Below are 26557 nucleotides of genomic sequence, written 5' to 3'. Positions count from 1 at the left end.
AAAGAATAAATAAAATTTGCAATACTGATGTGCCCTATATAGACTACAGGATAGTGACCAAGTGAGAAAATGCCAAATAAAAATTGTCTTGTTCTAGAGCCATCCATTCAGAAGAAATATTCAGAGATTGTTCCATTGCATCTATATATTTCAGTAAAGCCTTAAGAGCTACACTCTTAAATGTAAAAAATATATACTTTTTATGCTAAATAATATTGGTTCTAATTGATGCCAGTTCTCAGCCTTACTTAGCTTTCGACTAGTATTTGCTCTGCTGCAGACCCAACACACAGGGTTGTGTATTTGTGTTTTATTAGAGGGCTGGAGAAATATCATCATCTCAGCTGTGAGTCCTGGAATACCTGCTCCCTGCCTTGCAGGCCTTTTCCCACCTGGCCTGGGAGGTTGAGGCTCAGACTGACTCCAGCTACAGTTCTTTCGGGGGATACAGACACATAGAGAAAGCTTTTTTTAAAAAAAATGCCTCTAGAAATTTAATTCTCATCCCTGCTTATAAATGACAGTAAAATAAATGATACACAACTTGTTTTAGCATAGCAATCTTCCGGTACTCTGGATGGCACTCACTAAAACCTCACATTTCTTACTTGTGCTGTTACATTCCTCATTTCTATGTAACATTTGAACAATCTGTCAAGGATGTGAAGATTCTGGCAGCATTTGTTCCTTTGCTACCAGTTTATGCCTGTTACAGCATAGTGTGTAATTGGTAGCTCGGACTCTAATTGGCTTGGTAACATGGGACAACATCTACTTTTGTGTGCTAGTTTATCAAGCCAAGCCATATTGACTGCTGGCTGGCCAAAGTACTAAGTGTAGCTGATTTGTTTGTACAGTAAACATGACACTACACAAGACTGATGCTCTAGAGAAACTTACTTCGTAACGCACAGCAAATGTGGTGTTCTGGACTTTTATGCAACGTTAATTTTCAGCCTTGAGGTTACCAGAGCACAGATTACTGTAGTCGAGTTATCTTGTAGTTAAACTGATGAAAGGCACATCACACCGCTGAAGCCACTTGTACCTCAACAGCAAAGGATCAAAGAAAACACCCAAACCATGAACCCTCTCCTTCAGAGGGGGTGTGATTACACCACTCAGCTGGTCAGAAGAACCACCCACCAACAGCATCTCAGTCCTGTCTGGAATAAGCTTGTTTATCAGCCCTCATCCAGTCCATTATCACAACCAAGCACTGATTCACTCCCTCACCTGCAGAAAATGAAAAGGACAACTAGAGCTGTGTGTTGTCAGTATACTGATGACAACACATGCCAAAACACTATGACCCCACACAGTGACTTCCGCAGATGTTAAACAGCATGGGGGACATAACCAACCCATGTAAAACCCCATTCTGGAGAACCCACAAAGCTGAATAATGCTCCTCAACAATCACCTTCTGAAGGCAGTCTTCCTAGTAGGAGCAGAACCATCATAATGCAAACTCTTGTTTTTTAAGTTGAAAGGTCTGCCTGTTGCACCTTTTGAACTGTGATGGGTATCATCACTTAACATTGCAGTCACTGAGGGTTGAACTTGTGTGAGAGACCTTATCATATATTAATACTCATGGAATAAGTCCCTGAGCCAGCATCTGGATGTTTATGTTTATAGCTCTGTTATTCAATACAGTTGTGCCCCAACCTGCCCCCCCACCGCAACCCACTACTTCAGGGATCCCTAAAAAGTCTTATGAATGACAGCAATGAATTCTAACTTTTGCTTTCCATTAAAAAAAAAAACACCACTGTGAGAAGACAGGACAAGATCTTGGTGTATTTTGATGGAACATTCTAGCAAACTCAAGTAAAGAATATCCACTGTGTCAGTTGGTGATATTAGAGCAAAGAATTCTAAAAATCCTGTTTTAGAGCACACATTCACAGAAACCAGTGACTGTTATTTCAGTAACAAGAACAATACTTCTATGTGGATGTGTTAATCTCATTCTGCTAGTAGCCAGTCAATGCTGCCCTTCATTTTCATTTTCCGAAGTGAATGCCCTCTTCCTTTTCCCCTAGTGAGATAGAATTGTTTGTACCATATCAGAGCCTACACATTTTAGTAAATAATGTTAGTGCTGTGAAAGTCTCAACATCAACATATGTCTTCACAGACTGATTCTAGATATAATTTCTCGCCTAAACAGACTTAAATGATAGTTTCTGCTTTGATATTTTCTCTCCCTGCTCTGTTAGGGGCACCATATCTGCAGGGCTTGGAGTTTATAAAAAGGCAGCCATGTTTTATAAGCCTTTGATGATATCTTTAAACATAGCTTTGATTTTAAAGTTGCATTCAACACTTTCTCCATTAACCTTGATTCCATTTTGGAATTAGAATCACTGTGGCTCTCCCAAAAGGCCAATTTGGAAATCTGCAGTCACTTGCAGACTGGATTTTCTTTTTGCGTCTCTTTATAAGGGAACACAGAAGGGTTAAAATACTTATGTTACTGAAAGTATATTGCTTTTAAATAAAAAAACATATATGGATGTGTACTCAGAATTAAGGCCTATTGTAATTAATGGGGCTTGCTTCTCCTTAATGAGTGTGGACAGTATTCATGCAGCCTCATCTACTTCACAAGTTTCCAAACTACTGCATGTTGCAAAGGATTCAAAATGGTGTTCTAAAGAGTACACTTGGTTAACTCTGGTGAGTCCTGTGGTACCTCACCATGGCTCCTCATGAACAGGCCAGAAAGCATCCGCCACCGTGCATCACAAAAAAGAATGATATTCTTGGGTAAATTGTCTTGCTTGGAAGCATGTACTGTATACAATTAATGATCTTCTCACTGAAGACCCCCCCTAAGTCTCCCCAAACACAGTTAAAAAGCCAATGCTCTTTCCATTGGAAACTGCAAGCTACAATGGTTCAGTCATTTAATATTGGGTAGGTCACTGGTGTAGTGTAACATATGCAGAGTTAGGTTTAGTCTAGGGAGACTCAGATTCAAATCCCCACTCAGACAGATACTAGATGTACGGTGATTGACCCAGATTTTTGAATGCAATATATAAACTAGGTGATAGGGCTTGCTCTAATAACAAAAGTGCAAGGTGAGAGAGGGGCACTGAAGCTGAGGGGCACTTCCTGCAGTTCCCCTCACACCAGAGTTTATCCCCCACCCTGCAGGCAGTTCAGAGCCTGGGTTAGGGACTAGAGTTGAGAGGAGAGGCTGCAGGGAGATGGTTCAGAACCACTTACCCTTTCACTCCTTTTGCTTTAGAAATTGGGACTTCACCATAAATCTCAGTGGGAGACTGGGCAAATCATTAACTCTCAGCTTAACCTACACTGAAAGACTGTTATGAAGGTAAAGTGTAAGATCACCCGTAGCTTCTTGGAGGAAAGACAGCATAACAAGAAATACAAGAAATACAATTAATTAAATGAAGTCTGCCTAGCATTAGTGCATATGACAATCTGAACCTAGTGTTTGAGTCAAACATAAATGCAATCAGGTTTATCTTCTGTAGCAAATGACTCATAAAAATGACTCCTAAAAACAGAATTCAAGGCACCATCATGTCATCTCTTGCAATGATGATCCAAGTCCAGGTGAGAAAGAAAGAGGCCAGTCTGTTACTGTATCAATTGCTGGGTAGGCTTCATAGCCTTTGAACTGGCCACAGAGAAACTTGATATATTTAAGATATGTACATCAGAATCTCAGGCCTTCGTTAGGAGATAGTAGAAGCATTGCTGTGATTGTGAAGACTGCAAAAAAGTTGCTTAACCAGGATCATAAGGTAAACAAATGGCTCCCAAAAGCAGTGGTCCTCAACCTGGTGCCCTCCAGATGTAGCAAACAGATGGCTCCCTACAACAGCCGTCATCAGCTTGGTACCCTCAATATATTTTGGTCTTGGTTGCGCTGGTCGATGATCTCTGGTGGGCTAGAGACAAAGGTGAGAGATGTTTCCTAGTTCTGCTGGATCTCTCAGCGGCTTTTGATACCACCAACCTTAACATCCTTCTGGACCATCTTGAGGGGCTGGGAGCTGGGGGCACTGTTATACAATGGTTCCGCTCCTTCCTCCTGGGTTGTGTTCAGAAAGTGGTGTTGGGGGATGAGTGTTCAAACCCCTGGGCTCTCACTTGTGGGGTGCCTCAGGGTTCCGTCCTCTCCTCCATGCTTTTCAACATCTACATGAAGCCGCTGGGAGAGATCATCAGGCGGTTTAGACTGGGTGTTCATCAGTATGCAGATGATACCCAGCTCTACCTCTCTTTCAAATCAGAACCAGTGAAGGCGGTGAAGGTCCTGTGTGAGTGTCTGGAGGCGGTAGGAGGATGGATGGCGGCTAACAGATTGAGGTTAAATCCTGACAAGACAGAAGTACTGTTTTGGGGGGACAGGAGGTGGGCACGTATGGAGGACTCCCTGGTCCTGAATGGGGTAACTGTGCCCCTGAAGGACCAGGTGCGAAGCCTGGGAGTCATTTTGGACTCTTGGCTGTCCATGGAGGCACAGGTCAATTCTGTGTCCAGGGCAGCTGTTTACCAGCTCCATCTGATACGCAGGCTGAGACCCTACTTGCTCGTGGACTGTCTCGACAGAGTGGTGCATGCTCTAGCTATCTCCCGCTTGGACTACTGCAATGTGCTCTATGTGGGGCTACCTTTGAAGGTGACCTGGAAACTACAACTAATCCAGAATGCGGCAGCTAGACTGGTGACTGGGAGCGGCCGCCGAGACCACTTAACACTGGTCTTGAAAGACCTACATTGGCTCCCAGTACGTTTTTGAGCACATTTCAAAGTGTTGGGCTGACCTTTAAAGCCCTAAAGGGCTTCGGCCCAGTATGCCTGAAGGAGCATCTCCACCCCCATCTTTCTGCCCAGACACTGAGGTCCAGCGCCGAGGGCCTTCTGGCGGTTCCCTCACTGCAAGAAGTGAAGTTACAGGGAACCAGGCAGAGGGCCTTCTTGGTAGTGGCACTCACCTTGTGGAACACCCTCCCACCAGATGTCAAAGGAAAAAACAACTACCAGACATTTAGGATACATCTGAAGGCAGCCCTGTTTAGGGAAACTTTTAATATCTGAAGGACTATTGTATTTTAATATTTTGTTGGAAGCCACCCAGAGTGGCTGAGGAAATATAAATAAAAAATTGTTATTTATTATTATTATTATTTGGACTATAACTCCCATCTGCCCCAGTCAATTCAGCTGCTGAGAGCTGTAGTCTAAAACATCTGGAGGGCACCGGGTTGGTGAAAGCTGCCCTACAATTACTGTATGTATCTCTTGAGGTACATCCTCTACATTGTTCCTTTCCATTTCCCAGTTCAACTTTGAGAGAAAAGAACTTGCCAGGTAATCTACTTGCCTCATTTTTCCCCCTTTCCAACTATTTGCATGTGTTGCAACTATTGAGAACTAGCAGCTTATCTGACATTTTTCAAGTGGTGTCTTATGACCAGCTCTTTCCCCCCACTTTCCCCAGCCATTCCATTATAGGCGGAAACATTCTTGTCCTGCTGGAAAACATTCAGTGCCAAGAAGGCCCATCTTTATGCTGATAACACTAAAATATAAAATAATGCCAACAGCTGGTGCTACAAATGGCTTTTAAAAACGATGTTCATTCACTAAATTCCTCTTGCTACTTTTGACATGAAACACGCAGTCTCTAATTATTCTGATCAAGACGGTGAAATACAAAAACAAACTTTAATTGTGTTTAACAGATATTTAATCAGGATTCACTGAACTACAGATTAAAGCTGAAATTCATAAACCATAATTACCCGATTGTCGCAATCTTTTTGGTCCACATTCTGCTTCCGTCTGGGCGTCTGGCACTTTGCCCTGAATTTCTTTTAGTGTCTTCTCAGCTTCGTTGCTGCTCATGTTTTTCCAGCAGATATTTAGCACAGATTACAAAATATCTGTTCCTGGCAACTTTATTAGCTTTTTTTCTTGCAAAAAGTTTATTCCTTTTATCCCTACGTCAGAAATCCTGGATTAGGGATGTAGTAGCCTGCTGCAATCGTATCAGCTATGAGATTGGCTTTGTCCTGCCACAAAGTCCTAATAGATGAACTCTCTCTCTCTCTTTCTTTCTCTCTCTCTCTCTCTCTCTCTCTCTCTCTCTCTGGTGCAAGGCTTTTATATTAGCATTATACTGATGGCTCACTGCATCAGTGAAGTTAATTAGGGTTGCCAGTTTTTTAAATATCGTTCCTGATCCTCGGCCTTTATAACAGCATCCTAGTATGTAGAAGAAGATGAGAGAGGAAGATGAAGAAGAAATTAAGCTGCCACATTTTTTCCTCATCACTTTTATCTTCATGCCAGGAACTACTTCACCTGCTAAATTTATGCTTGGCACAGTAGTAAGGCAAGTTAAAAAGATGGCAAGCTTCATGTGACACCAAAACATTACAATATAAGAGAAACATATTATTTATTAAGTTGGACCATTTGACTCCAACATCTTGGAAAGTGTAAGAGGATAAATGGAGCAGGCAGGAAGTTTTTCATTTTCTCATACTGGTCAACTGGAGGGCTGGGTGGTGGTGGTGGGGCTTCTTTTGTCTACTTCATCAGTTTCAGCCTCTTCCCACCACACTCTTCATCTTACCCCCTACTGCATTTGTGGGTTGCAGTTGTTTATTGGCCACCTGGCCCTCTTTTATCCTTTATATCGGGTTTTGGTTCCTGGCTCACTGTTGTTGTTTTTCTTCCTCCAGATAATACTTTGGTACTCGGGCACCGCAATATTCATCTGGATAATCTGTTTGATTCTTCTGGTTCTCATTTTCTCTCATCTATCACTTCTTTTGATATGAAATCTCAGATTAATTTTGCTACCCTTTTGGTGTAGCTCATGTCCCACCTCAACTGAGTTCTACTCTTGCCCTGAGCTGTGGTTTACTCTTTGCATTTGATATCTCCAATCCTGTGCTAGGCTGGCTGAATGTCTTTGGAAGCAGACTAAGAAATGGATTGATTTATGTTAATTATAAATTTGTTCTTTCTTCTTTTTTATCCTCTCTTTCTTTTGTCAAGAAGCAGTACTATTCTTCTTTAACTTCTGGGAATCCTCATTGTTGTTTTGTTTTTTCCTACTTTTAACTCACTCTTGAAGTCTGCTCCACTGTTTCTTCCTTCTTAACTCAGGAGTTTGCCACATTTTTTCGTATAAGATTCATATTATTTGTTCTGGTTTTGCAGCAGCTGTTACTCCTCTACTGGCTTTACATGCTACCACTCATTCTTTGACTTCTTTTTCAGCCCCTCTAGGTGGTGTCCCATTTGTTGTCCTCTCCCAATCCTTCTACTTGTCCCCTTGATTTGGTTCCAGCTTCTCACCTAACTACCGTTGCTCCTGTCATTATCTCTCCACTTTTAACATGTCTCTTTTGTCTGGCTCATTTCCACTAGTGAATACACATGCTACAGTTTCTCCTATTCATAAAAAAAACCTCTTGATCCCTCTTTTCTTTCTGATTATTGTCTCTTCTCTCTGCTGCTTCTAAACTTTTGGAGTGTGGTGCCTGTTCTCATTGCTTGGATTTTACCCCTTCTAACTTGGCCCTGGAGCCTAAAAACTTTCACTCAGAGGTATGCTCCCCTGAATGAGACCCACTTGTTAGAAAGTGGACCTACAGTGCTGCCCATAAAAGGCAGATATGAAAGAAGCTGGAGCAGCCTCAGTTCCCCATAGCTTCTGAACGGTTTTTTTAGAGATCATCAATGGTAGGTTAATCATCCATCTTGAATCTGAAATCAGCTGTTGTATATACAAAAGCTCATGCCAAAAAGCAAACAAAACAGCTAAGTGCTCCAGCACTCTTTGTCATTTTTATTTTACCTTCATAACTCCAGACAAAGCTTGCAATATTCACTCTCAATCAGTTATGAATCAATGACTCTTATTATGCAAAATAGGGTTCTCCTTTTATTAAAAGTTATACATATAGAAGATAAAAATATTTTGGTTAGTGCATTCCCATCAGAATTATGTAGTCCAGATGTCTCACTCTCCTCCATCCCCACAAGAAAGGTAAAATCACACTAGAAATGCAAACAAACATAAATGAACCAAGGAGGTAATAGAACAAATCCTCCGTTTGACCTCTTTTTCAAAGAGTAAAACTACTAACCCACATGCATCTTCCAGGGAATATGCCCTATTGAATTCAGTGGCACTAGAGATGTGCAGTCCTAGTGCCATATATCCAGCACACAACACCTGACGTCAACAGAAAGAGGCTAGCGATTTCTCAAACGCTCCTTTTGGGCCGGGAAAATAATGGGTATGACTTCCAGCCACCCACAACCCAAATACCCCAAAGTGCACTCTTACTAAGTCCTGTATTTGGTGTTCAGTTTTACACCTTGGTGACTTTTAATGAAATGCATTTTTAAAAAATATATCCTTCCAAAACCATTTCTTTCCAGTTTGATACGTTTAAGTTCTATTCATACAGCTTCAAGGCTTTTACCTCCACATTTAAACAGTGATAAAGAAATTGCTATACAGTGTGAGCGTTATTCTTCATTCAGACTGTTCCTCTGAAAACAGTTCACAGGCCTTTGAGATGCAAAAACGTATAAGTCTAATGTAGCCAAGGTCCCCGCTTGCTGCACTGCTAAAATCTATTTAGCAGATTCTTCTTGGAAAAATCTGTCCCCAGACTTGAAGCTTAGTGATTTTAAGTGTTTTATGTTAATGATAACGGTTAGTGCTGAGAACAGATGTACCTGGCTGTGGTGCGATCGACTCGATTAGGCTTTTAGGAGTGCTATATTCATATTGGCTTAAATTTTTATGTCAATTTTCAAGGTGTGATGACTGTACTGGGTGTACTCAGTGTTTTTCTCTGATGTGTGATACATCATTTATGTGTGCATTTTCACAATCTGGGAATTTCTGCACAAACAATTGAGTATATTTTCCCTACTGAGTTGCTTACTCAAAACTTCATTCAGCCCTTGTATTCTCCCCCTCTATGAAAACCACATTGTTTATCAATGTACAAGTATATGTGAATATTTATTTACAACTACCTGTAAAATATGTTTTACTTCAGTATCAGCTTCAATATCAGTATGTATGGAGAAGTGGAAAAAAAGCATTCTTTAGTATATCATAGGCAGAGTATGGTGTACAATGTGAGATACTTTTTTCTATGTGATAGCAATTTGGGGTATTATGCATGAGTGCATTTTCCCAATGAATAATGATCATAGTGTTAGTACTGTCAGTGAAAGATACTTCACTGCCTGTCTCTAAGTTAACTCTGCATTTGGAAAAATGCCTTTGTTTCAATAAAGAAAATGACACCTTTGCTTCATTTATATAGCCAAATGATGTGAGCCATATACATGAAGGGGCTATCAGCAGGCTTAGGGTAATCCCATACTGCCTCTGGGCAAAATGAGATGGTGGATAACTGAACTCTCACTAACAGTGTGCTTTGCAGTGCACTGAGCTGCTCTGTAAGGGAAAAATGTGTTTTAAAGTGGGGAGAAGGGGCAGAAGATCTGGGGTCCAAAGCAAAAGACCTGGAGATCTGTAGACCCTGAGAACAACAGCTCTGCATGTTCTCTAAAAGGAGATGTATTATTTCTGGCCTGTGACCATAATAAATCAATTCAACAATAATATAAGGAAATGTATATTAAGCACCTGTATCTACAGACAGTGCACCTCCCTACTTTAGAACAGCCACAGAAGCATAGGAAGGAAAACTTCTGGAGAATACTCAGAGCAGCCCTAAATATACAATACCACTTGGAGGAATTATAGCATAGCATTCAACAGGCTGGAGAAATCTTGCAAGACTGAACTCTCAAAAAGCAATTGGCATCTCAGCCTTCAGCCTTTTCAGATTTAATCAAATCCTTTCACAGTGGCTATAAGTTCGCACAACTATTCATGGATCCCCAAAACACAACTGGGGATGTCAAAAGGACATGACTTATGGTACCCATGTGACAAAACAGCAAGGAATTATTAGCACATCAGCCATAAGTAGTCATTTGACTTTGGGTAATTTTTGACACCATAAACATAATACTCGTTTATATAATCCCTAGGAACTCATCTAGTTGCTGCTAATTCAGAAGTATAAATGTAGATGTTCATTAAAACCATACATGGCAACCATGGAGACATTGTATACAGTCTGAATAAACTTAAGTAACATGTAGTGTAATCCTTTGCATGTTTCTCAGAAGTAAGTCCTACTATGCTTAATGGGACTTATTTCCAGCTGGGTATGTATAGGATTGTAGCTTTAAGCAAGAGAGATCTTGCAGGGTTAAAACCCAGGACCATTTAAACAACTATAGTATGAAAAAGCTGGAAACAATATAAAACACATGGGACCACGAAAGACAAGTAAATTACTGTGTTGATCTGAGAAGAGGAACTGAAGGTGTCACTTCAGCTCCAATCAAAAGACTTGGCTTTAGGCCAGAACATCACAGGTTCAGCTTTCATGCCATCATTAAGGCTTGTCCCCAGGATTCAGTATAGCATTAAAAACAGCATCTTCTGGATTTGAAACAATGGCTGATTCTCTCTCTCTCTCCCATCCTAAAATTAATAAAATGGATGTGGGTGCTAACTTTCCAACATATTCTTTAGGGCAAAAAAACAATCCAGTGAAACAGGCATTTTTACATTAATTTATCATTATTTTTGTTGGACTCTATACAAAAAAAGTAGTATGAAAACCACCCCAAATGTGATAGCCTGAAGCTGAATCAGGAAATGTGATGAAGCTATGCATGAAATGTAGCAAAATCTTGAGACTGCAGACAGACTGAAACAATCATTCAGTTAATAAATAATCTGTGCTGCTAAAATAAAAGAAACAAAGAGAGAAATGTACAACTGTTTCCCCCCCACCCCGCCCTGCTTATGTGTGCAGTGAACCTCCGAATGCATCATCCTTCTTACTGATAAATTTGACATAGAGGAGCCGTCTTCTGCACCCCTTTTCCTTCCAACTTTCATTTGGAAACAAAAGGATTAGACCAGGAGGCAAGGAACAGAAACATTGCCACTTAGATCTGACACTACGCTATAATGGCTGCCTTATGGTCTTGAAACTTCAGTACAGCCTTCTGGTATAGGGACAATGGCCCTTCTAATACAGCTTCCTGCTCTCACAGTAGCCACGCCTATGAGATCCTGCAAGTAGGACCCGAGTACTAGAACACCCTACCCTCCTGTAGTTTTGATCAGCTGGTATTCAGAAGCATACTGCTTTCAACCATGAGGCCAGGATGTGGCTGTGAGACCATTAATTTGGGGAGTGGGAAACATGAGCATATCATGCACGCCTTTTGCCAGTCTTCACTGGTTCCCAGTCTATTTTCACAGCTTGAGGCCAGGGTACCTTAGGAAGCAATCTATCCATATGTACGGTACCTACCTACTCAGATCTTGAAAACCCCAGGGAGGCTTCCAGGTGAAGCTCTTCTCTTCCCCATGTCTTTACTCTGTCATGGTTTTAAGCTTTAAGCTTCAGGGCGAGTCTGCATTGGGAGTACTTCAGAGACCAAGCACTGTCTGAGAGTACCTCTGTGACACAGAATGCCCTTCCAAGTTCCCAATTTAGCATTTTTGTGTGGAGATGTTTCACAAAAAAAACCCGTCTTACTACACAGATGGGGGTGGTGGAGGGCTTTCCTTTTCTGTAAGATACTCTGTAAATTTCATTAGCTCAGAATAAAAAGAGCTTTAATAAATACTAGAACTAAATTATTGGTAGTGTTTCCCAAGCCACACTTCACCTTATAGGAAAGAAGTAAAAATACCCAGAAGTAGTTAACAAGCTTCATTTAGAAGTCTCTCCATTTGACCACAATTGTTAGTGTCTGGCGTGCTCTGGTCCATGGGGTCATGAAGAGTCGGACACGATTAAACGACTAAACAACAACAACAATTAGGCATGAGGTGCTTCCCTTTTAAAATACAGTGGTACCTTGGGTTAAGAACTCTGGAGGTCCGTTCTTAACCTGAAACCATTCTTAACCTGAGGTACCACTTTAGCTAATGGGGCCTCCTGCTGCCGCCACGCCACCACCACGCGATTTCTGTTCTCATCCTGAAGCAAAGTTCTTAACCCGAGGTAATATTTCTCGGTTAGCGGAGTCTATAACTTGAAGCGTCTGTAACCTGAAGCGTCTGTAACCCGAGGTACCACTGTAGTCTGTATTTCATGATGGTAGTTGATGGAATAAATACAAATATTTTCAATGACTTCAGATCTTGGGACCAAATGTACTCCTATGTTACATGCACACTCAACATTAAAACATCATGTCAAGGTGGCAGATTTAATTTCAAACACTGATGCTTCCAAATGTAGGAAATAATAGGGATGGAATAATGGATCCCCCCCCCTCACCCCAGTTTGCAGTGCTTAGATGTATTATGAAGAAAATTCCATGCCCTAAAATTTTTATTTTACTCAAAATGCAAATGGCCACATTACTGCAACTTTATGCACGAATTTTGCACTTGCACAGGCCCACATTAATCAGACTAGGCTCTCAAAGCCACAGCCTTGATAGGCACAGACTCAGAAATGGATTATTTTAACTGCTTACTCTCCACAAAAAAATGGTATTTCCTTTATTTGACTAGAACTGCACATATAATTTACAGAAAAATGACTTGGCTCTTGAGTTTTCAGTTTTCCATGCTTCCACAACAGTCTGTGATTTTTTAAAAGTCCTAATGTGAATTCATCTGCATTTGAGTATTCATTTCTCCTAATATAAACAAATTTGTATGCCATCTTGCCTAATAAACAATTTAATGAGCAATTTTCCGTAACAGAATCTGTTTTGTATGTTATTTTCACTTAATATATATATACATACACATTTCTGGTTGGAAAACTACAATGCAAAATGTGGAAAATCACAAATTTCAATGGATATCTGTCTTTCAATTCATGTATTGTTTCAGGAAGTGTAAATTGGGTAGAGCTGTATTAAAATGTGAGCCAAGCCAAATTTCTCACACATCCCTACAACCTCGATAACAAATTCTGAAGTAAAACTGCATGGTTCTGAGAAAGAGACCCCCCCCAAAAAAAATATTATGATCCAGTCAGAACCCTTAAAACATTTTCTCAACTGATCTCCCACATGGCTCATAAATACTGATCCATAGCTCTGTCAAGCCAAGAAGAGTTTGCTAGTCACTAATCTGACTTTATCAGTGAATGCTACAGTGTTACCAGTAATAGAAATATTATTAAATCAAAAATCTAAGTGCGAGATTTGGAATTATTAAAAGCAAATACTTTAGAATCTATTTTTAAAAAACCATTTATAAGCTGTCTTTCTGTTCAAAGTCCCCCAGCATGGTTAACAAATCAAAAGTTAAAAAATAGAATAAAAAAGAAGGAACAACTGCCAACCCCCCCTCCCCTGCAAAACACACACACATCAACATTGCCTGATAAAATAGTATAGTCTTGACCAGGCTTCCTCAACCTCAGCCCTCCAGATGTTTTGAGACTACAATTCCCACCATCCCTGACCACTGGTCCTGCTAGCTAGGGATCATGGGAGTTGTAGGCCAAAAACATCTGGAGGGCCGAGGTTGAGGAAGCCTGGTCAAGACTATACTATTTTATCAGGTGATGGTTGATGTGTGTGTGTCTTGACTGTCTGGCCCAAGGCCTGCATATGGTAGATGGACAATCCTTCAAGGGAGCACCATGGGAAGGGGGGGGGGCGATCCAAATCAACCACAATGATGAGGGTGGCAAGATCTGAAACATTAGATTACCTCAACAAGTGGGGAGGGTCATTTGTTTATCTTGTGGCCATCATATTTAGCTGCAGCATGGATAGAAGTGGCCTGAGCCAACATAGTCTTTGCACAGGATTCAGTACAGTGGTACCTTGGTTCTCAAACGCCAAAAACCCGGAAGTTGAATGTCCGATGCGGCTGTCGGCTATTGTTTCCGGGGCGCCTGCTCCAATCAGAAGCTGCACCTTGGCTTTGGAACATTTCGGAAGTCAAATGACTTCCGGAATGGATTAAGTTTGGCGCTTTTGTTTTTGCTGTTTATTTTGCGTTTTTGTTTTTAGGCTTTTTCGGTTAAATTGTTTTTGTGACTGTGTGGAACCCAGTTCAGCTACTGATTGATTGATTGATTGATTGATTGTGACTGTGGAAATGGATAAAAGCTCGCCATCCAAACAATGACTATCATCAGTGAAGGTAAGAGAAAAAATGTAATTTTAATTTTTACCATCTACAATACTGTCTTATTTATTTTATAGTACAGTACATTGATTACTGCTTTCATTTTATGGATCAATGGTCTTGTTAGATAGTTAAATTCATGTGAAATTGCTGCTTTAGGGGTTGTTTTTAAAAGTCTGGAACGGATTAATCCGTTTTGCATTACTTTCTATTGGTTTTGGAACGCTTTGATTTTGGAACGGACTTCCGGAACGGATTAAGTTTGAGAACCCAGGTACCACTGTATTTCTCAGATGTTGGTAGGTGGTGGGCAGAAGGGGACAAGATACGAGTAAAATAGGCCTCTTCTATAACATCTAAATAGCAGGGTAAGCAGAGCCCCTGCAGAAGTTGTAAAAGGTGCAGAACTGCTACCAGTAAATGGGAAATAGAGTCCTACTCCCTCCAACTTCATTCTCATTGCCCTGCTACACAGATGTTGTGCCCACTCTTCTGTTCATTGAACCTTTGTTCATGATGTTATGGGATACTGCAGCTGCTGTATGCTGATTTGCTCTTGTGCCATGCATCAGAACCGGGCCATTATACTGTTTCATTTCAGTTAGAAATGAATTTCTGATTCTCTTCCTCCATCACCTCTCTTTGCAATAAAAACAACAACGAAGCAGCTATTTTTTTATTTGAATAAACAGTTCTTATTAGTGGTTCAGATGCAGATGAAATATATTGCTACAGCCATGTTTGTTATGTATGATTTACACTGTTTAACGGCATATCATCTTATGATGTTCTTAATTTTGTTATGCTTGGGGGGGAAGGGTTGTTTAGTTTCAAGCATTTAGTCATGGATGCTTGTATTTTGAACTTTGAAAAAATTAATACAAAGGAAATTAAAAAAAAAGAAAAAGAAAGTATTTTCAAAATGATGTGGAAATCAAATCTATCCCACAGTAATTTGATTTGCAGGAAATGGAGAGAAAAGCATTGCAAAACAGAATGCCTTGAAGTGCATTGTAATTACTTACATGTGCAAACACCATTGTCTTAGGCATACAGTTAATAACAACAGCAATAATAATTCTATGCCCTTATATAGGGACATTCATTCAAGGAGCTTGAGGCTCTTGGCAAACATTCATTAATTAAGCCTCAAAATGTACATGGAGAGGTAGAGAGGTAATATCCCCTTTTGCAGCTGAAATGCCAAGGAACTGCAGACCAGGACTCAGGGATATACTGGAGTTAATGTCTAGCACAGATGAGTTCAGCTGCAAAGTACAGAGTTGGAAAAGGCTTGCCCTCTACTGAGGAGTATGTTCATGTTGCAGAATTTGCTGCTGTACACCCTGAAAAGCTGCAGTGTGACTGAGTAATCTGGTATTTACTGCAAGCAATGAAAGTTTCAGTCATTACTAATGTTTGGAGCATAAAGGAAAGCAGCAACAACCACAAGAACTCCACCACAAAACCATGTGAAACAAACCTCAGACTGAAAAATAAAGGCAAAACTTGTATAATGGCAGATTAATTTTGCTATTAGTGTTTTTGAAATGTGAAGCTCTCAGCCATTTTCATAGGCTGTGAATGGGTGCTAAAATATTTCAGACAGCTCCAGCAAAATGACTTAATCTAATCATGTGTTCATTCTCAGAGCCAAAAAGAGAGAGCTTTATATTTTACTCCTTATCTTTGCCCCTTAAGCCAATTCTTCTTCTTTGTCTCTTATATTCCACTGTACTCTTGTTTACAACACCAGAAGCAGCACTCTAGATTCTATAAAGATAAGAATCCTGTTTTGCAACCAAGTAAGTAAAAATGCTACGCTTACAAATAAATTGTGCACAGTAACCAAATTTCCTTATATTTATGTATTCTACACAAATAATTCAGCTTCTGAGAGTCAGTTTTCCAAAGCATCAGAGAGTAGAGAATAGTAGCCATGGAAAACAGAGATACAGGACTGGTTCACATGGAACATAAACTATGGTTTTGTCATCTTCATGCATGTGTTCTCCCTCCTCCCATGTTATGCATCAATAATTTATTGCATGATGTGATTTGCTACCCACTTTCCTTGTTTGGACAAAATAGAGTTTGCTCTTGCACTTGAAACAGCAAAACACTGTTTCAGTGTTTGAAATGAGTTTCCAATTCTGGTTGGGAGGAAAAGTGCAAGTTTCTCCCTCCCACAAACACACAAGAAGAGGCTCATAAGGGTGAGGTGTGGGGCAGTCACTTGCAAAACTTGCTTGCCCTGTGTGATGTCAGCATTGCAAGCCCATGCTCCTTTAGGGTGGGTCGATCTGATCCCATCTGTGAAGGCAGGGCCTGGTCCTAGGTTACAAGACTGTACCCTTCTGTTCAGATTCCTGTTCATCTGCTGCCACCTCCAGTTCTGCCTCCCCACCCCCACAGCTGCTCAAAGCTCTCTGTGAGGCTTTCCACTCTGCAGGAAAGTTGGGAGAGCGGAAACTGGCACTGATTTCCCCCCTTCATAAGTGGGTGAAGTCAGAGCTGAAAAGGGAGATCACCCCTCCTGCAACCAAAATTCCTACTATTCAGTCCCCCAACCATTTCTTCTTCCTCCTCCTGTGTCAGAGGCTACCAATCTAAACCCAATCCCAAATGAACTCATGACACCAACCGTATTTTACTCCAAACTGAATAGGATACAGGAGCACATGAGTGATGAAAATGGAGAGGGACAGAAGGGAATCTGCAAGTCTCTGGCTTAGACCCAATAGCCAAACCATGGTGTGAGACGCCGTGACCATTCTTATTTGGAGTGCACCTGGCATGAGAAGATGGGGTGCAGCAGTGGGGTCTTAAAAGTGTGAACAAAAGCCACTGCAGACCCTTGCCTTGGGCTCAAAGGATGATTTTGGTAGGCTGCATCCATCCAGTAAGCTCAAAAAAGTCCAGGTTCTCAAAATAATAGTAGGCCTTAAGAGAGGTCCCCCTGCCTAAGCCATTAAGGAAACTTCTACTAGGCTGAAAAGGGGAATGACTTTGCCTCACAGATGTGTAAGGACTCATGTGCTCAAAGCCAATAATTTATAGGTCCATTAAGTTGTGAGGGGGCAGGCTAAATATCATTGGGTGAAAAAATAGGGCTTGAGACTGCATACTGTGAGACATGTCTCCTGTCCTGAGGCCATATTTTGTCTCCCTTTGGGCCTCAACATGAAGACAGAACACATAGAATCACATAATTCATCATGCCCAACCCCTTGCTGACGCAGGAAACTTATTACAGTGGTACCTCGGAAGTCGAATGGAATCCGTTCCGAAAGTCCATTCGACTTCCAAAATGTTCGGAAACCAAGGCACAGCTTCTGACTGGCTGCAAGAAGCTCCTGCAGCCAATTGGAAGCCACATCGGACGTTTGGGTTCCAAAGAATGTTTGCAAACTGGACCCCCTGCTCCCTACACAAAAGTTTTCTGGCATGCCTCAGGGTCCCTTCTCAGTATACTAACTCATTCTAGCATTTCCCCTTCAGCATAATGACCCTGGTGTCTGACTCCCCTTCTCCAGGGGATGAGGCAGGGAATTCAGAGTGGGAGAGGAAAGTTTCTTCAGGAAATGAAGAGGCTTCTCTCACAGAAGGTAGAGCTACCTAATGGGATACAGCTGCAGTTTCTATTTACGGTTCAGACTATGGATGACTGCTGTTAGATTAACACTGGAATTCTGCCTTTAAAGAGATTCCAGAATGAGTCCTGCACACGGATGTCTAGGGTGCCCCTAAAGCCTTGCCTCTAAGGCCATCATTCAAAACAGAACATCCACAAATGTTTGTGCTCTCTGTATTTTGACACTAGTCATCAATGTTTTGCTAACACAGAAGATTATTGCCCATTAGTACTGCATTAAGCTGGAGACTGGATACAGGATTTGATCTGGCAGCAGGCTTCTGTGTAATTCACAACATTATTTAAAACTGGTTCAGGTATGGGAAACCACCTAAAAGCTACAGAGGTAATGAATAATTGCTTTATGTTTTCAGTATTTTACCCTGTAACGATAAAACTGATACAAAAATCACACACTGCAGGGAAGTGGGAACTGTACAAAGAGAAAGAGTATAGATAATCACTGGTAGATCAGAGTTTATAGAGGAAAAGAATGCAGGAGCACATTAAATTTACCATAAACAAGGAGTTTCATACCACATCAGTGACTGCTACTATAATTCATTTGTCATATAAATTATGTCCATTGGGAAGTCTCATAAAATTAATTAGGGCAGAGACAGGGGAAAAACAAATCAAAAACTTCTCAGAGCTACAACAAATACAGGTTCTAGACAGAACAGCATCAACAAGATCAGTCAAAATACTTATTCAATTCCCATGAGGCTAACATCCTCGTACAAAGAATTTTCCTGGCCTTATCAACTTGAAGGAAATTATACTGGTTGCTCTCAAGGACACAGTAATATTGAAATTTCAAAATTGAAAGCAACACAGCCTTATATGAATTACAAATTGAATGTATAAAAAAAATCCATGAAATGCAGTTGGTTAGCTTATATGTTTAATAGAGCAAAGCAGACTTATCACCTTTATTTCAAGCCACTGCCCAACCCTTGCTATGCCCTCACCACCACTGCCCAGTATTTCTCAAGCTCCACTTCTAACCTAGACTATGTTGGCCCAGCAAAACTGTTATATACACTAGTTTCTGGTTGGAGAACATACTCTTACTTCTGTATATTGTCAACCATCTCACTCTTACTCCTTACTGAATCTGACATTAACTATGTGCAGGTGCATTAGCTCATTATACTTTCTATGTTATCCTTGCCTCTTTTGTCTCCTGCTCCCACGTCCATGTTATCTTCCTCACTGCTAAAATGCACTTTGAAGGCAAGGGACCTGTTTTTTTGTTTTGTTTTTTGCTTGTGTTACTCTGTACACCTCGGGAGTCATAGCTCTTAAACCAGTGCATCCTCAGTATTTCTAGTAATTGCTCTTGTTAGAGCTCTGCCCTATTTCAGTCTGTCTTGCAGCATCCCAGAAATTAGTCTTTTTAAAACAGAGTCTGAATGACACGCCAGATCTCATAAGGTGATTGCGTGAAGCTGACAAATGTCAATGGCAGAATAGTCTCATTCTGCCAAACCCTTTTTGTTCCTGATTTAATCTCAGTTTGAACCCATCTCTCTTCAGGTGAACAGCTATTACATTTTGCTGTGGACCTGAGGTTTAGGGTGCTAAGAGGTTCTGAAGGTATACAAATGTCAGCTATTCATCTATCTCCAACTGGATATGGTAAAAAATGAGTTGCCAAAAGGATTTTCTGCTGTGAATCAACAGGTGGTTTGGCAGCAAGACTAATGCTTGCTTGCAGCTTTTCACTTTTAGTTCCAGAAAAGGTGGGCGGGGGGAACAATACCTCTTAAATGCAGCATTTCAAGCCAACTGTATGGAAAAGAAGGTTTCATTCCAGCCAACTCGCCCTGTCTCTTGCAACATGGAACGAAATATTCCAGCTGATGCTGCTCTCCTCTTCAAGCTACAAGGGTACAGATTTGGAAACAAAGAGAAAACAAAAGAGAAAGGAAGAACATTATGGAATACAATTTGCTTTGCATAAATTATAAATATGGCGTAAAATGGCTACATGGGGTGAAACACAGCAAATTTATTTCACCACTGCCATATACAATTTATATTCCTCATAGGTATTTATCAGTATTTCTAACTGGCATACAACAGGAAGGAGAAACATTCTAGATCCCACATCAAATACACAACATTTAATTTGTTCTAGATTAAATACAAAACACTTTAAAAAACAGTGTTATAAAAGACGTAAAGGAAATCCATAGGCATATGGACAAATCTATGCAACAAAAAATGTACAAAAAGAAACAAAATAACGAAAAATTACTTGGTACATGAAAACAATTTGTTGAAATGCCATGAAATTTATCATGTCTCTTATAGAGTGGGTGCTATGCCCTTCTACTCAGAGCTTAATCTAATATTGGGGGAAACTTGTATTTGAAAATCTGTAGTACTTATTAACCTTTTCAGAAATCTTTTCACTATTTTGAAAGCCCCCCCCCAAATTATGTGGCCATTTAAAATTATCCAAACAATGCTAATGTCTATTTTACATTATATAAAGAAAATTATTTAACATTCTCAGAATGCACCTAATTTTATCCTTCAGACTAATGATGTGTTCTTAAAATAAATGTTAAATCTCTTAAGAAACTTCAGTGGAAACCCTTTGGGAAAATCCAACCACATATGCCTATCACACCTCATAGGAGCTAACAGCTGTTAATATAGCAACTACATACAAAACAAATTCCACAGAATGGGCTTGAAGATCTTCCAATGTCTGAAGGGTCTTTTACATTTCAGACAATTTTTGTATCTATCTAACTATAGCCGGATAGGCATATGACTTGAAAAAGGCAAGTAGAGTCAGGCCATCCATGAACTGGTCAGCTGCAACTCCTAGGTCATGATGAGAAAGGAACAACCTTGGAGCCCAATCTAGATGATAGATAAAACGCATGACTACAGAGGTGCAGCCGGGGTTGACAGAACACATAGGAAGGGACATCCATTGATGTCCTTAATGAGGGAGCAAGGCTGATCTTGCTGCCGTCCTCGGGAAATGAGAGGTGATTAATTTGTTTTAGAATCTTTGATGGTTAAGCGCTTCTCAGTTTTGGATTGACAAAAGTGTCACACAGCTTCACATACGTTGACCTCTTCATATAAGTCAGAGGGGTGAACCTCAAGACTCGGCCTGTCTATCTGGCCCTTGGAACCATTCCCAGCCAACTTCCCTCATGAGCCACTTGCACCCCAAGTGTTTTTGCCTAGCTGGAATGCATCCTTGAATTCTAATAATACCACTTGCTTTACTGGATAAATGACAGAGAGGGACGTATCAGTGTGTGTATAAACTAGTCTGCTGTACAAAGGTAGAAGTTATATGAGCTGCCCCACCCACCCTTCTCTCTGGCACGTGGTTGCCCAGAAGGTAATGCAGTTCTTAGGCTGAAAAGGGTTATGTACCATGGATGAAAGTGAAAACCCCACTGGAATTCTGAAGTAAGTGGGGAAGTGGCAGTGATGCTGCTATGCTTGACCTCCTCACAATGAAAAATTTTAGGCCACTGGATTTCTCCCACTATATCTGTAGAAAAGCTTTACCACATTTTGTTTTGATAGGTTAAGAAGATTAGAAGTCAGGAATTATGTTCCTACATCACCAGATGTAAGAAACTGCTATTAAGTTTATCAGAACAATGCTAGAACAGCTAACAGAAAAGTTATTATCTTTTGTAACGCAACCATTTGAGGCCCATATTAGGGCATATTCAAAACTCTTTGAACAGCCCTGGACAAGATACTATAACATCAGTAGACGTAGACTGGGATACAGTTAATCTGATGTTCACATGTGTGGTTGAGTCCCAAACAGATTTTTTTTAAAAAGTAATAATGGACTTGCTTTTTTAAAAAACTGTTTTGCATAATCAAGCCCATATCATATATGGTGCACCATCAGAGGTTGATGCAAATCAGAATTGCAATGCAATTTTTTTAAAAGCAGCTTCGAGAATAAAAAGTAGAAATCTGGAGCGCAGAAACGGTAGTATGAGGTTGTGCTAACACCCGCCCCCTATTGTACATTGCCTGCCCAATCTGTTTTCCTTCCTCTTGCAGCAGGAAGTGTGGAACCTGAGGCCCTTCAGATGTTGCTGGATGCTGACTTCAATCAACCCCTACCAGCACGGCCAATTGTCAGGAATTATGAGAGCGATGGTCCAGGAATAACTGGAGGGCCGCAGATTCATCACTAGCATCAAGAAGGTTTAAAATGAGTATTTGCTTGCGTTCTGGACATCATATGTAGAAAGCTCTCTCTCTCTCTCTCTCTCTCTGTGTGTGTGTGTGTGTGTGTGTGTGTGTGAGTGAGAGAGAGAGAGAATCAATTCAGCAACATAATACATGCTCTTGCCCACTCCAGACTGTCATCAGGTACTGGGCCTCCTATATGATACAACTGGCTTGAACCTCTCTTTAAACACAATGTAGTACAGTACTGTGGAAACAAGAGGCTTACCAGAGCTATGTTGTTAAATAAACGGTGCATAGCATCATTGCTACTATCCTGTTTGATAACAGACCCTTTGTAGGGTAGATATTTAGCTGAAATACTTGAACTCCATCAGATAAATAACAGACCAAAAGACAGAAAGGAAACTGAAGGCAGGGAGGTGAAGCTATCATCTGAGTGTTTTGTTTCTAAGTGTTGCCAGTCATAAAAGGACTTGACGTGCTAATATCTGTTCATTCAGACACTTACAGACATGCTAAGAGCATGACGGCTCGCAGGCACTGCCTTTAAGTGCTGTTACTGAGGCCCCCAAATATTGACAGAGTGCCAGACTCTAAGAAACTATTGATGTACGCAGCCGACCTCTGCTCCAGACACCTATCAGACAGAATCTTTAAATGTCACAGATTAATGAATTTTCATGAAACTCTGTGGGTGGGTGTATGTGGGTGTGCACGTGCATGTGCATGTGTGTTTGATAGTAGGAAAGAAAAATTCAAAATAATCCCCCCTGAATCCTTACTCAAGTGGTCTTTATCATTTTGCAAAACTTTGACCCCAACTCAATATTTTTATTAAGGCGATATAGACTGAGAATGTTTGTGTGGGGTGTGTGTGTGTTAGGGGAGGAGAAGTATCTCTGGTGGGGGACACGCTGTGCTCCTTCAGGGGTACTTTGTCCACCTTTGATCCCCCACCCTGCACTCAGCTCTCACATGTGGCTGCTAGAAGCTGTCAACATGCAACAGCAGCTGCACCTTGGGAATGGCCTTGATTGGCCAGTTAAACCAGATGAAGGCAGCCAATGGGTCTCAAACCCTCAGCGGATTAGGGGCTTCCTCTGCATACAAAGATAAACTCTGGGGGATTGAGTGGACAAGACCAATAGTGGGTCCAATGGTCAAGGAGGTTTCTGTACGTGCTGTAGAGGGAATTGCTTGTCAACCTGGGAACGTAGCCCATCTAGGAGAAGGAAAACTCTGATGCTAAACCTCCGCTGCTTTGCAGGATATCTTTGAGAGAGAGAAAAGGCCAAGGGGTAAACACTACACAAATCCAGAGTGGAGTCTCTAAGACAGTTGGAGGGTGCCTTCTATATCTCCTCCCAGCAACTCCTGCAGCCAAGCTGGTGCCAAACGTATTGCTCTGCTTTCCTTTAGACCACATCAGCGAAGCTGAGAGGAGGGTCTTATTATCTTGGCAGTCCAGGACCTCATGCACACTGCCCAGGCTTGCCCCCAAGGAAGTCACTTCAGTGCTGCTTACAAAGTGGACCCCTCCCCTGGAGGAGCACTCCATTGTCTCTAGAGAGAGACAGATGTCAACCGTATGTGTGGGGGATCATTCTGCAGAGCAAAATGGAACACACTCTGAACTAAGGACCGGCAAGGGAAACCTCATCTTGCCCCCATCTATTAGTCACTTTACAACTTACCAGTTTGTACTAGTACTGTTAAACTGATTTCCTCATTTTCCATTCCCCCTTTGCCCATTTGTTGTATGCCTTGAATATCTAAACTTTAAGTCAAAGGGCAACAACATTCTCTTTTCTTCTCTTTCATTCTTTTGATGTGAGTGAGCCACTTTGGGTGGCAATATATACTGTTGCAAATACAAAAAATGCCAGCTTCCAGCACATACAATCATTTATTTGTAGAACTGTAGCATTGAAAATGACTCCAAAGGTAATCTTGCCCAAGCCCCTGCTATGCAAGAATCTCAGCTAAAGCATCCCTGACAGATGACCATCCAACCTCTGCTTTGAAACCTCCAAAGGAGGACAGTCCACAACCTCCTGCAGGAGACCATTCCCCTGTCGAACAATTCTTACGGTCAGAAAGTTTTTCTGTATGTTTAGTCAGAATCTCCTTTCTTGTAACTTGAAGCCATTGGTTTGAGTCCTACCCTCCAGAGCAGGAGAAAATAAGCTTGCTCCATCCTCCTCCCAGTCTTTTCCATGCTAAACATACTCTGCTCCCTCAATTGCTCCCCATAAGACTTGGTTTCAAGACATTTTATCACCTTGGTCACCCTCCTCTGTATACCTTCCAACTTGTCAATACCCTTCTTTAACTGTGGTGTTCAGAACTGAACACAGCACTCCAGGTGTAGTCTGATCAAGGCAGAATAGAGCAGGATGATGATCGTGACAATATACTTCTGTTGGTGCAGCCTATGCACGGTTAATAACATTGGGGATTTTTGCTGTTCCATCACACTGTTGACTCATGTTAAGCTTGTGGTCTACCAATAACTCTGGATCTTTTTCACAAATACTACTAGCAAGCAAGGTGTCCCCCATCTTATCTTTGTGTGCCTGGTTATTCCTGCTTAAGTGTAGAACCTTACATTTGTCTCTATAGTACTTCATTTTGTTAGATTTGCCCCAGTTCTCCAATCTATTAAGGTCATATTGAATCCTGATTCTGTCTTCTGTAGCATTACTGTAGTTACAAGTCCCAGTTTGTTGTTATCTATAAATTTGACGAGCATCCCCTCAATTCCTTAATCCAAGTTGTTTAGCTGAACAACAGGCCCAGGACAGAACCTGTGGCACCCCATTTGTCACTTTTTTCCATGATGATGAGGAACCATTAGTGAGCACTCTTTGCATTCAGTCAGTCAACCAGCTACAAATCCACCAAATAATTACTTTGTCCCGCCCACAATTTATGAGCTTCTTCATAAGACTATCATGGGGGACACTGTCAAAAGCCTTACTGAAATCAAGACACACTTGATTTCACAAGACACACTTGATAATACATGCACTATTATAAACAGGAGTGCTTTCTGTATGAAGGAAAATTGTAATATGTCATGGCGTGACTCCACCCTACATTTTGACTGAACAGGGTTACACATCTTGCAGAGTTTAAGAAGAGATATTCTACAACTGCTCAAATTTTACACTATTACACTCTTCTGGAACAAGTCACTTGATAGTACCAGGAATTATGCATCTACCCCGGGAAGACTTGAACAGAGGTCTGGGAAAACTCAAAACGTTTCTCGAAATAAAATGAAAGAGCTATCCTGAAAACTAAACAGCTGTGAAGAGCAATTTCAACTGACCCTGCTGTACAATGGTGCTAAATGTAACCTACATTCTAAGGGAGGATACAAGTTCGGTTAGACACGCTGCCAGCTGTGAACAGTTTATACCCAGCAATTATATAGTTGCACAAATGGAATAGATGTTTTCTCTGTCTGTATACTGTAAATGTTTACATGGAGTGTGATGTTGTAATAAGTGCCATCAAGGCAAGAAGGATCTGCTTCCCCATGGAAAAAAAATAAAATCCACATAGATTCACTTCAGTGTTCTTTGGGCACCATATGATCTGGTGACTCCTACTGATGTTAGTTTTAAAGACAAAAATGTATTGTAGATATAATTCAATAAAGCTCATATTGTCAAGCTATCTTATTGGCAAAGATAGTTTGTGAGATTTGCTAAGGTTTGCGGAACTTGTGAGCTGCACACTATTTCACGACATTTTTGATTGGCCTAATAAAGGCACCACCCTAATATGGATGTTAGATTTAAAATAACAATAAAAATGGGTCAACATGGCTACCTTTACTCTTAGTGTAACTAGCATGGGTCCTTTCCTCTACTCCCAGTTAACAATGCCACCATACAACAGCACTAAGACGCCCAACCCCAGCATCGTGTTTACTAAAAGCTTCTACAGATTTTGTGGTGTCATAAGACTGGGAAGACAGACAGTGCTCTCTTTAAGCAAATATCAGGGAGTACTGCAGCTTAGGATAGTTCCCATTATCTGTGCACAGAGCAACAGAAAAAGAAACAGCTACAGAATAGTACAAGTCAGATTTCAAAGGGTCGTAAAACCAACTTCCTTCACCCCAGTGCAGGATTTTCCCTTCTCCAGCCTAATCTCTTTGTTGTGTCTGCCCTCATCAATGAGCCCATTCATGCCCCATAATCAGCTCTGATTAGTGTTGCTTCACATCAGTCTCTTCCTCTTTCTTTTCTGCTCTGCCTGTAGAAGGATTGGAATCAGCTTCTGCACACCCCTCCTTGTTAAAAGCTGCACCTCTCCTGCTGACTTACTGCTCTCTCAATCAAAAGGGCAAGAGGAAACAGTTGGGATTCATTCTTCCCCCTTTTTTGAGAAACGGCACAAATGTCAACTTCCTAAGAGGATGTTTGGCATAGCTGAGTTCAGTCGTGAAATGTACAAAGTCGGGATGATCAAAA

The 26557-nt window shown here is 41.0% G+C and overlaps 1 protein-coding gene across 17 annotated transcripts in view; it reads right to left on the bottom strand.

The window, feature by feature from the left end:
* Positions 1–26557, bottom strand: part of ZBTB20 (zinc finger and BTB domain containing 20) — a 622933-nt gene that overhangs the window by 173098 nt on the left and 423278 nt on the right. For all 17 annotated transcript variants that reach the window (XM_081004319.1, XM_081004316.1, XM_081004304.1 and 14 more), the window contains one exon: positions 19636–19755. The gene's annotated coding sequence lies outside the window, so the exon portion shown is untranslated. The remainder of the gene's footprint in view (positions 1–19635; positions 19756–26557) is intronic.

This window comes from Podarcis pityusensis (genome assembly GCF_964106645.2).
Source record: "Podarcis pityusensis genome assembly, chromosome: 4".
NCBI lineage: Eukaryota > Metazoa > Chordata > Lepidosauria > Squamata > Lacertidae > Podarcis > Podarcis pityusensis.
Note: the sequence above shows the minus strand (reverse complement) of the source record. Positions and strands in the feature narration are given on the sequence as shown.